Genomic DNA, 12,234 nt, shown 5'->3' on the forward strand with positions numbered 1-12,234 from the left:
AATGGGTAGTGCTGTCTGGTGATGTCTGTGTGAATGGACATATCTGGAAACAATGGGTTTTGGGTATCTCATAATTACTCTCCAAATCAAATACAGGTGCAATCTGCAAAAATAATTGAAAAACACACCATGCCACGCTTGTGCCACAGCTGAAAAGCTTTGTCAAATTGTTTGGCAGGGAAAAGATCATTATGAGTCTAGGGCATTAAGCCACTCATCCGATTAAGACTAAATTGGTGCCATATATTTAGGGAGTTTTTCGTTACAGGGTTTTTAGGGGAGTAACTAGATTTCCTAGAAGAAGATGCACAAAGGCTGGATATTGGTGAAAGGAAAATGCGGTCCTTGGTTTCTCTATCTGTCCATGTAGGGCTAGAATGAGAAAGGGAGAACAAAATGGAGCATTTGAAAAGCATGCAAAAGTTGTACTGCCATTTCAACAGGGTTGACCCGCCCTGCCAGTGAAATGGGTAGGACTTGACCACTGCTTCAGGTTCTGTTTCATACGTTCCAAAAGTTCTTTAAAGTTGGTATTTCTTGTAGAGGCATGTAACAACAATGCCAAGATAGGTAAAGGACTCATTATTTAGGTGAGAACTGTAGTTAAAACTTGAAGCTAATCTTTTAATAGGAAAGCTTTTAGAGAAACTCAATTTATATCCAGATATATAGATAGTCTTATAGATAGTCAGGCACTCTATTGCCAACTCTCGGTGCAAGGGTTCGATAGCCAAGTTGAATAGGAACAGTGACAGACAGCAGCTCTGTCTGGAGGGAAAGAAAGTTTGAATTTATAGATTTGGAGCACACTGCAGCCTGTGAGGCTGCATACATTAAGCAATCTCATGTGAGCAAACGACAGGCCAAAACCATATTTTTTCTCAGAACATCAAAAAGGTATTTCAACTCAATGCGGTCAAAGGCCTTTTCGGGATCTAAAGAAAGCAGGACTTCACTTTTCTCGGGGGAATGAGATGAGTAGAGTATGCTGAAGAGACGACGCATATTATAAAATGACGGCCTACCCGGTTTGGTCAAAGGAGATGATGTAAGGAATTACAGAGTCAATACAAATACTTTCGGGAGAATTTTGTAGTCGTAGCAGAGGAGGCTTGTTGGGTGATATGCACTAGGGGGGTCTTTGTCCTTCAGTAAAAGAGTTATAACAGCTTGGTTCATTGTTTCTGGTATTTTCTGCACGGATAAAATGTCACCATATAGGGAACAAAGGATAGGTGGTAGCTTTGATTAATAGAAATCTTTGGGAAGCACATCAGGACCTGCTGCTTTTCCACTGGCTGACCAGTTTAAATGATGATGAGGTTCATTATCTTTTACGGGAGACAGAAGCTTTGAAAGCCCCGGATCTGGACAGTGCAGCTGGAGCAGTTTGACCACCTCAGGCGCCTGCCAAACGCTTGATCCGAATGACCCGTTGGCGTTGGCACCCCCGCCGCTTACTCGCCTCGCTTTCGCCATCAATTCTCGAACGGCCCCAGCTGTTCTCTATCTCGTCATCCGCAAGTCTCATCATCGCCTCGCCCGATTCGCCTCACGGATGCTGAGGGGACTCGAGAGCAGCTGCTCCTCAGAAGCACCCCCCAGCATGTCAAAATGACTTGCCTAGTCACCTCAGCACTGTCTGGCCCTCGCACGCAGCCCTCCCTCACTGTGACACCTTGCAGCGCGACCGGCTTTCCGTGTTGTGTCCTTTCTTTGGCTGGAACATGGCTATTTTCTGCCATTTTCAATAGACTCAAATCGGGAGGTGATGGACATTTTATTCAGTGAATGGACATGTGTGTGTGGGAAGTTGGTGGTTTCTATCCACAGGGCATCAGCCTCACATGGAGCAGACACTGGCACAGCAGAAACAGGGACAGACTTTCTGGTCGGTTCTCCTCTGTTGCCTAGTTCAGAAGCCCCATCATTCTGTGCTTTGTTTATCAGTCGGCTCTGAGTGCTTCATCCTGTGTTGGCGACGGTTGCATGGAGACGGTCCCAGGATCCCCATTTCGAGCCTTTTCTGATGGTATTATTAGCTCATAAGTCTGGCGGGGGGATATTTTTTGGATTTGTGGCTCTCTGTGTCTGGCTTCCTGTCACTGCTTCTGTGTGCAAGATTTGCCCTCTGTGGCTTAGTGAGCCTGTGTTTGGAGTGTCATGTTGAGGCACTGTTTTGTTCTAGTCTGCATGATGGAACACAAATTCATAAATCATGATATTCCATGAGGCTTACCAAGCTTAGTGTCTAGGCATATTATTTACTTCCTGTGAAAACATAGCTTGCATTTACAATTGTAGCTGGTATCAAAACCTATACTCACTGTGTCACACGGACTGAGGGGTTATCATTGCTGACCACAAAGTTCCTGGTCCACAATGGCAGGGGTTGCTTGACCACTGGACTGAAGCGAAACGATTTCCTTGGGGACGTAACAGTATAGAAACCTGGACAATGCACGATTCAAAGGTTGCAGGATATCACCCGGAACTAGTCTCAAAGGCCATGAGGTATAGACTAAAGCAATTTTCATGTAATCTATTCGCAGAGAAGCTTCAGCTTTCTTTGTAGCATAGTACACTATTATTATTTTAAATGTCAAAACAATGCCGCACTAGTGGCAGGATGTAAAATTAGCAGTAGTGTCACAACTAGGAGCTGTCGTAGAGCATATGTCAAGCTTGAAGTGCATCTCAGATGATCTCACCTGGGCCCTGAACTACTCCATCCTGATCTCAGGTGATCTCACCTGGGCCCTGAACTCTTCTATCCTGATCTCAGATGATCTCACCTGGGCCCTGAACTCCTCCATCCTGGTCAATAAGGTGCAACAGTGCCTTCCTACGGAGCCTTAAGAAAACTCACCTGTGTCCCAGGATACGGTAGACCTCTACCTCTCTACCACTGAGAGCATATACACGAACTGCGTCTCAGTGTGGTATGGCACCTGCTCCGCATCAGATCGTAAAGCACTCCGGCGGGTGGTGAAAGTTACCCACCATCGAGAACATTTATCACAAGCGCTGCCTGGGCAGGGCAAGAAACATCATCAAGGATGCATCTCATCCTAACCATGGCCTTGTCGCCCCCCTCCCTACCGACAGGCCTTACAGGAGCTTCTGTACCTGTGGGCTCAGGATGAGGTTTTCCCCTGAGGCTGTGACACTCTACACCACCACTCTAATAGCATCATTGCACTCATTACTGCAGTCTACTCTGTCTACTCTTCTGTATTTCAAATATTTACATAATATTTGTATTACAACTCTCCTCTGCCCATCACTGTACATACTGTAAGATATAGCATCACTTATGCGACTTACTTTTCCTGCACTGTAGTATAGTACTATTATCTGTAAATAGTACTATACTTTTGCCCGTCTGGTTAGATACTAACTGCACTTCATTGACTTTGTACCCGTACTCTGCATAATGTCAATAAAATTGAAGCTAATCTAATTTAATCTAATCTAAAAAACTAGTAAAGAATCACTAAATGTACCCAATTGTCCACAATTAATGACTGTGATGACCAATTTAGAGAACCAACTTCTTTCTTTAATCTAATGACACATGTCATTTAGTTTTGTTCCCCCATATTCTCACTCTCTTTTTACTACATTTGGATACCATGAGACGTATGCACTTCAGTAAACTCCCTATTTAGGTGTTGCTGAGAGCCTGTTGATTAATGTTTTTCCTCGAGTGCAGCCTCTCCTTAATCCACTTTAGAAACGACAGGCTAAATGTCAGACTCACATCGTACCGTCACTGATTTTCTCATTAATGCCTCCTGTTACCACCACATCTCTCTGGAGGAAATCCTCCTTCAACCAGCACGAGGCCCCTTCAGCTCCCAATCTAATGTCCCTCTTGAAGCTGTGTGGCCCTGTCACCTTTGTCATTTAGTGGGCATGCCGTTGCAGGAGTCTCTACTAGTCCGGGTGCTCTGCTGTGTTTGCCTCGCTGCTAAATTTCCTTGGCAGATGGTCTTTCTCTGCTCGTGTCTCATCAAAGAGCGAGAGTGTCATTTTCTGAAAGGGAACAGATGAAGGAGGTTACTCATTGGCTAAATTGTTTTTCTGCAGTTGTGATAAACACAAGAGTAAGTTCCCTTTTTCTTCTCTGTCACCTAGTTGACTTCATATTTAGCCTCCCAGCTTTCAGGGTTGTACAGTTTTTGTATTCTCGTGGATAATCATTACCACAGAGTCTATGCAGTCAATGATATATTAAAACATATTTTCATTCCCATTCTGAGTTCTTTGTTTTCACCTTCGTCTGTAAAATTCTATCAGGATTATGCTCTGTGGTTTTATCTACCTATTTCCAGACAGTTTAATCAGATGTAAACCTCTCTTCACTATATTGTCTTTGAAGCTAAAATTATCGATATATATCTTAACCCACTCTGCATTCCTTATGATTTCCATGCCATAATTTTCATGGCAAACAGCAAGCCAGTGGGCAGCTGGCAATGTGTGACTTGACTGAGGCGCGGCAGATTATGAGGCAACTTTTCATGTTTATCCCGTGGCTTAAGTCCTGTGCATGTATAGCTGGTGCAAATAGGAATCCTAACTATTACGGCTTCTGTCACTGTTTGCTTTAGTATGATCAAATCTTACCTGGTATTGCTCCTTCTATCTGGGCGGACGTTTTTGACCGCAAGAAACCTATAGTAGAACTCAGAATATAGACATTTAGGGGCTGATACAGTTTAATGTGGATATATGGCCGCCCTGCTTTCTCCCAGATTTTCAATACTCAGTCAGATGATTTGGAAATGGTGGCCAGACTTGAGTTAATTTACAAACCCCTTTAGCGCTGTAATCTTCTATTAATGAATCCAATATCATGCTTGTTACAAGACATGGCAGCATGACACATGGCAATGACGTGAGCACAAAGAGGACCTGTCTGACAACTGGGAGCTTTGAGCACGCGGGGATAGTGTATCGGATGCACCCGTCGCTTGCGTTTACATCCATCAACAGAGGAGCCTGTGTGTGTGTGTGTGGGCGCGCACCTATATGTGTTTGTATGTGTGTGCGTGTGTGTTATCGGTCCATGCGTTTGGATGCGCGTGCCACGCAGGCAGGTAAGTGTCGGTGTGAATGAAAGGCATTTTGCCACACGCTGTCGGGTGGCTGGGCTGCAGCCTGCCTGTCCTGTGTTTACTGCTGTAATGGAAGTGTAATGGAAAATCCCACCTGTCAGAGACGGGGGGTTCATTGAAATTCCGGACCAGCCTCGAACTGACATCAATCCCAAATCCGGGGGGAGCCTCTCCTGCCCGTGTTGCCCTGCTGGTTGGGGAAGCAGTGATGGCTTAGCTCACCCACAGGTATTATATAAGGGAGCAGCCTCTCACAGATGTCCTTGTGAGAAATCTTCCATTTTACATATGTATGAGGCAGTAGAGCCTAATCAGAAAAAGCTGTGAAATACATAATATCCATTGGAAAGATCGCCTATACGTGTGTAAGGCTTATGTTTTATTCCATGTGATTTATACTAAGTTGAGAGAATTATTAGCTTGAATTGTTGATGACAGAGAAGCAGCAGACTGCCCATGGAAAGTAAACACTGTGGTTGTAAAACTGCTGCAGTTTGTCAGAAACTTGAGTAAAATATGTTGCTACAACAGTGAGCATAAGTCAGTTCAGAAGACCTTGTGACATTTAGACACATTGCTCTCCACAGAGCCCATTCAGCGTGCATGTCACCCACTCATTATGGGCTGTCATCATGCCAAATGTGATTTATCAAGCTTTTATCTCTTTACAAATATCGAATGCAATATGCAGTACACGCCTTTTATATTGGATAATTACAGTGCATCATAGCCTCGGAATACTGGTATGAATAATTGAGTATTCAGATTGCATCACACAGTTATCCACAGTAAAATGCTGATAGTTTAAATGCTGATATGCTGGTATGTACATTAAGAGCTAATGTGGTCGATCAATGATTACAGTGTAATTGTTCACGATTATACTAGTCCTGATTGCACATGACAAAAATGTACTGTAAGAAGAAGTAGTCATCTATTTCTTATTTACAGCTGAGATGATTATTCAAATATGGCTGACCTTGGCTACCTAAGGCTTTCTTTTTCAAGCTTCACTATCAGTGATTTATTATGTGGTTTATAATACATATGAGAAATTGCAGTTGAGCTATGGGGAGAAAAACACAGATTTTGTTATAAGGTAAACAGATTTTCTCTCCTCCACAAAAAAGTAACTGAAAAGCCACAAAAGATACTTAATATATCAAAACTGTATATCAAAATGGAAAACAAAAGTCTTTGCCTTTCAACAACAGCTTTCAAATACTAATCTCTACTCTTGTAGTGAAAAACAATTCCCTACAACACCTACCGAAAAATGTAATCAAGGCTAAAATCAATATCACCAGCAATCTACTTGAACGGCCCAATTTTTTTGAAAAATATCAATACAGATGGAGGCTCAGGGGAGACCAGTTACCAAATTACTGAAACTTCTTTTTTGTCAAGACTCCGCTAGTTTTTTTTCCCATAAATAAATTACCCCAGTGCCTCTGTGTTAGCACGTATCCAGATATCCAGAGATAAATCTGTGCATACATTCAAAACATGGCTAAAAATGCTGACTCACCGCTAACTCCATATGAGACTATCTATCGCACAATAGGAGAAAAGTCTTACATTGTGTGCAAGGATTCTTAAAATGGGTCTTTCAGACACACACATATGAGCACCAGTGATAACTGATAACCTCCACGCCATCTGGCTCTACCAAACAGTCCGTCGGCTTTGGCACAAAATCACAAAACTTGCCTCTCTCTCAGGAGGCAGTACCCTGTACCACCCTATGCTCGCTCAGACATTTATCAGTGGCAGGCACACACACAAACACGGCACTGTAAGTGAGAACAGTTATCAAAAAGTTATCCATTTATTCCACACCATTATATAGAAATAAATTATGTATTGTTGGATGAAACTCACCTGAAAGTGAGGCCTGAAACTCACCAAAAAATGATAAATAACTCTTAAATCTATACGTATTGATCTTGCTCATCTAAGTAGAATACAAACAGAACCCACTGCTGGTTCTTTTCACAGCCTGACTTGGCACAGCACTCTAAGTCTGTCCTCCAGGTCTTTCAACACCATCCACACAAGGGCACAGTGAGTACAAAGGGCTTGCAAAGTTTGAGGAGACCTAAATTACTCTGGCCTTGTTTATGATGTAGACAGACTAGCAAAGCAAAGGTATGAAAAGGCATCTCACAGTCATGCAGAAGACAAGGTATCATTTTGTTGGCACTGAACATAAAATTTCAAAAGCTAGAGCCCTGTGAGTATCCTTTAATGTAAACACAATGCAGTCTGATAATAAGTGAGCACAACCTGAAATTGGAGAAGGCCCATAATACCTAAAATGTCAATGTTTACAATCAGTAGCTCACTGTATCTTGATTAAATAAATAGTAATATCTCTTCTCATCTTACACCTAAATAGAGAGTCTGGTTGACATGTTGCAATGACTAAAGGCCATACAAATAAACATTTATTTAAATGAGTAATACATTTAAAAGTTTGAAATAAGATATGAAATGTATTTTGTTGAAAATAGGTACATTACAAAGTACTGGTTTTACTTGGTAGGATTATACCAGCACCATGAGTTTCTGGTGGAATGAGAGTCTCATAATTGTGATGTGAGGCACAAACATTGCTTCCAGCTTGTTTATTTACATATTTCTTTTAGATCGATGTTGGGGCTTTTTAGGTGGAAGCAGAAGACATTCATAAGTGTCTCGTCCCGGCCACCGAAATGATCAACAGATCTGTCTGGCTATTAATTTCTTCATGAGTCAAGTCTATTTGTATGCACCGCACACTCGTCAGCTGTTCTTCTCCTTTGTGCTACAAGAGAAAAAAGGAAACTGTGCTCATTGTTCACCCCATGACTTCTACTGTATCGCAAGGTCGTGCTTGCGGGCGCAATTCGCATTCGCGGACCCCGGTGCTTTCATCTCGTCTGTGGGACCGTGACCTTGGGGGATGAATCCAAAGCCCTTGGGACGCTCGTCTGCCACTAAAGTCAATTACGTCTCAGTAATGCATTACGTAGAGCCACATTCCGCTGACAATCAGTCACTGTCTTCGCTGGGGCCACGTCACACCCCTAAAGCCTGGCCCCACTCATCTCCCATACCATTATGCCGTGCGCACCCCTTTCCTTTCCTGACCATCAGTGCTTCCCCCTGCAAGGTGACCCTCGAGAGACGCCTCATGGTTTATTAACTACGTGTCCCCGCTCTACGCTGCTCGCAGGACAACAGGATGTTACTACCAAATTGGTCCCAGTTTGTCTTCGAGTTGTCCCAGAATGCATAATGCACTGTAAATGACGTCTGGGGTTTCAGATGAACCTCTGAAAGATTAGATCTCATATTTTGACCTAAGGGTCTAGTGTGAGAGGGAGTGGTAGAGAGAGAGAGAGAGAGAGAGAGAGAGAAAGAGAGAGAGAGAGAGAGGGGCTTTGTTTGAGTTTCAACTTCTGTAATCCAATAGCAACTAAACAAATTGGATTTCTGTGTTAAAGGAACTCACATACAGACCATGAGGGAATACCATGCCAATTATTAAATACCATCCAGAGATGTCCAGGTAAGTGCTTCACACTCCATGCCCTCACATTATCGGCTTTTTTTGTGTTTCTCAGAGGTGGAAAGTGTGACCGGTGGTGAATCGTTTAAAATAACAAGTTAAAAACTTACTTCTTCTTCTTCTACATTTCAGCCTTGGGCAGCACACATTTCAACACCAGTAGTGCATCCCAGCAGGACTTCGCCATGATGAGAGAATCACTAGGATGGGACATTTCACAACCTAACCCCAAAAGCCCATCCCCATTATGGGCTGCTTGAACTCGCCGCGACCCCTCTCTCCACTCAGGAATTGAATGGCAAAAAATGAAGAACGATGAGAGGAGCTCCTCTCTCCGAACGTGGCCGAGTCCTCCGAGCCCGAGCCAACCCAGCAGAGCGGAGCTCTGAGATCACTCTAGGTAAATATCTCAATTATTTATCAGTGTTTGTACACATCTCCCCCAGGGTCCTAGCGTTAGTGCCCGCACCCCCATTGCCTCTATTACATTGTTTTGTTCTGTGAAATGTGCGCAATAAAATTACACCTCCCCCTGGGGGGTGGCCTCGACTCCTAATTACCCAGCTCTTGCAGCGGGCCCTTGCAGGAGAGGAGACGAGAGCCGCTGGTCGCCGTGCACGCCGCCTCAATGACGAGTCCTCTGGAAGTAAACAAAGCACTGCTGATGAATAATGGCAGATAGCACCCATCTCTCGAGTCAACAGTTGCTGGCGAGCGAGAGCAACACTGAATGCAGATTGTTATGGGGTGGGTAGTAAAGTGATTAGATGATTTGTTGGGGACGCTTAATGTTATGGGATGACTACACATCCTGACATACACATACAGGGGGTGGTGGTGTGTGTGTGTGTGTGTGTGTGTCTGTGTGTCTGTGTGTCTGTGTGTGTGCGTGTGTGCGTGTGTGTCTGTGTGTGTGTGTGTGTGTGTGTGTGTGTGTGTGTGTGTGCGTGTGTGTGTGTGTGTGTGTGTCTGTGTGTCTGTGTGTCTGTGTGCGTGTGTGTGCGTGTGTGTCTGTGTGTCTGTCTGTCTGTGTGTGTGTGTGTGTGTGTGTGTGTGTGCGTGTGTGTGCGTGTGTGCGTGTGTGTGTGCGTGTGTGTGTGTGTGTGTGTGATGTTGACGATAGGGGTGGTGAGGAAAGATCCAATAGCTCGGGCTGCGGTGTATCCACCCATAATGCATCTGGTGTATCATCAAAGTGCTCCTCTGGTGGGGGTTAATAAATAGACATCTCATTTTTGTGGAGGTAATGTGGTACCTGAAGATGCAAGGTGTTGGAATGGAGCAAGTGAAAAAATGTGTGCTGTTAGGAGATACCTCAGGGGCAGAGACTCAGTACCTCATCAAGCCCCATTCGTGATATAGAATGGGGTGCGTTTGCCATTGGCGAATCCACGTGCTTTGTAAATGGATGTCAACAATGGGGATAGCTAGGAGGAGAATGGGATGGTGTACAGCATACATTTATATGACAACAATTTCGGTTTTTCAGTAGTCAATAGGAATACTAATGGTTCACACAATTTTCTCTCAATTGACAATGAGATTTACATTTAGATTAACATTTTCAGTATAAAACAATATTTCTTGTTTGGTCTCTCCTGAGATCTGTAATCAGCAGCTATAGCTTTGGGATTTTTGCATTTTAAAATCACCATTTAGCATTAAGAGACACTAATCCATGTAAATTTGTATTTGCATAGCACATTGAAGGCAAGAGGTACATTGTTAGAGGTGGCTATTTCTGGCTTCAGGTTTAGAGAAGCTCACATGAAATGCCTTCACCATTCTTCAAACTTAGGTGTGTAAATTATAGTTGATTTTGTAAATGAATGCACAGATAAATCCTTGCTTTTAGGAGCATTTTACAAAATGTTTTATGCCGTTCAGTTTTTGGCATGACGTAGAAGTATTTGAAACAAACAAAAGCAGATTTTTTCTTGGTCCTGGAAATGTGCCGAGGTGCTACACTGGCAAGCACACCATCCCCGTACCACACCATGTGAAGAGCACAGCGATGCTGAAACAGGACCACCTGATAGGTTTGATACGTGTGTGGTGCTCTCCTTTAGATTACTCCAGCTTGCTCATATGGCGATGTCATTAGGACCTCATCAGCTAAGATGCTGGGGAGAATTCAACATGCCCATTCATCTTTACCCGCTCTGCTCATTAAAAAACGGTCATATCCTCCATCATCAGCATACATTAATATGTTTTTTCGGGGGGGAGGAACTGATCTTTGTGTGTAATATCGGAGACGACTCGGACAGTTGGTCCTGGGCCAATTGCCATGCGTGTCACGGCCAGGCCCCCTCTGGTAGGGGTGGGGGAGGGGGGGGGGGGGGGGGGGGGGGGAGAGAGTCATTGTCTGTGTGTCTCTCTCTCTCTCTCTCTCCCACCAGCTCCAGGAAACAGCTATACTCTCAAAGCAGCTGCCGCTGGAGCTGGAGGCAGCCTGGCGCCACACTGTCACTTTGCCGATGAAAGCAGCCCCTCCTGCATGTAAAAGAGGACCACCTCCTTCCCATTCTCCGGCTCTCTTCCTCTTGCCACACTTGTGCCATGTATAACAGCCAATCTATTCTTCCTTTTTCCTTTTAACTCTCTCTCTCTTGCTCTCTCTCTCTCTCACTCTCTTGTTCTCTCTTTCTCTCACTCTCTTGCTCTCTCTCTCACTCTCTTGCTCTCTCTCTGTATCTCACTCACTGCACTTACCTGACGTTGTAAACCCGGCTATATATCTTCATCTATCCTCTTCTTCCTCTGATTCTCCCCCTTCTTTATCTCTCTGACTTTATCTCCCATCAATCCTCCCTGCTCTTCCCCGGTGCCTTTCTTGAGGACACACATACACCATGTAAATCAGGCCACAACACTTTCCCTCTGTTCTACCTCTCACAACACGCTCCTGCTCTTTCCCCATTAGCGTAATGTCATTCGTGTCTGTCCAAGTCTCCTCTGAGGCACTGTTGAAGCGTACTGAGGTCCTTTTGTGCATTTGTACTGTGTGGACAGTTGTGTGCGGTGTCTTATGAGATGCTTTCTCACTCACATCAAACCAAACCTAAACAGACTTGAGAATGAAAGTCCGACAGCTCAAATGTTTGAAGATGGATTGTTAAAAGTAGGTTTGTTCATGCAGTGTATCTGTGAGTCATTGCACCCCTTATATATGGTGTGTGTGTTGTGTGTGTCTGTGTGCATATGTGTGAGAGAGATAGTACTGTATGGATATTTTACATGTGCTTATGTGCTTGAGACATGTGTGCGGAATTAGTATATAACGTTGTTCTTGAATTGAATACGTTATCTGAATGTTGAATACAGGAGTGCAAGTCTAAATTTAAAAGACCACTATAACATTATCTGAGAGTCCTCATTACCTCCAAAATTATAAATACTGGCATACGTGCACTGAAAGCCTGACAGCCCCTTATATTGATTTCAAGACATAACAATAGTAAGAAGGGAGGATGTTAATTATCTGCTCCGGGCATTTGTGAATATACTGCAAGAGCTGAGAGCAAATACCATGGGTAAGGGTTAGTAGTTAATATT

The sequence above is a fragment of the Clupea harengus genome, chromosome 21, assembly GCF_900700415.2.
Source record: "Clupea harengus chromosome 21, Ch_v2.0.2, whole genome shotgun sequence".
Lineage (NCBI taxonomy): Eukaryota > Metazoa > Chordata > Actinopteri > Clupeiformes > Clupeidae > Clupea > Clupea harengus.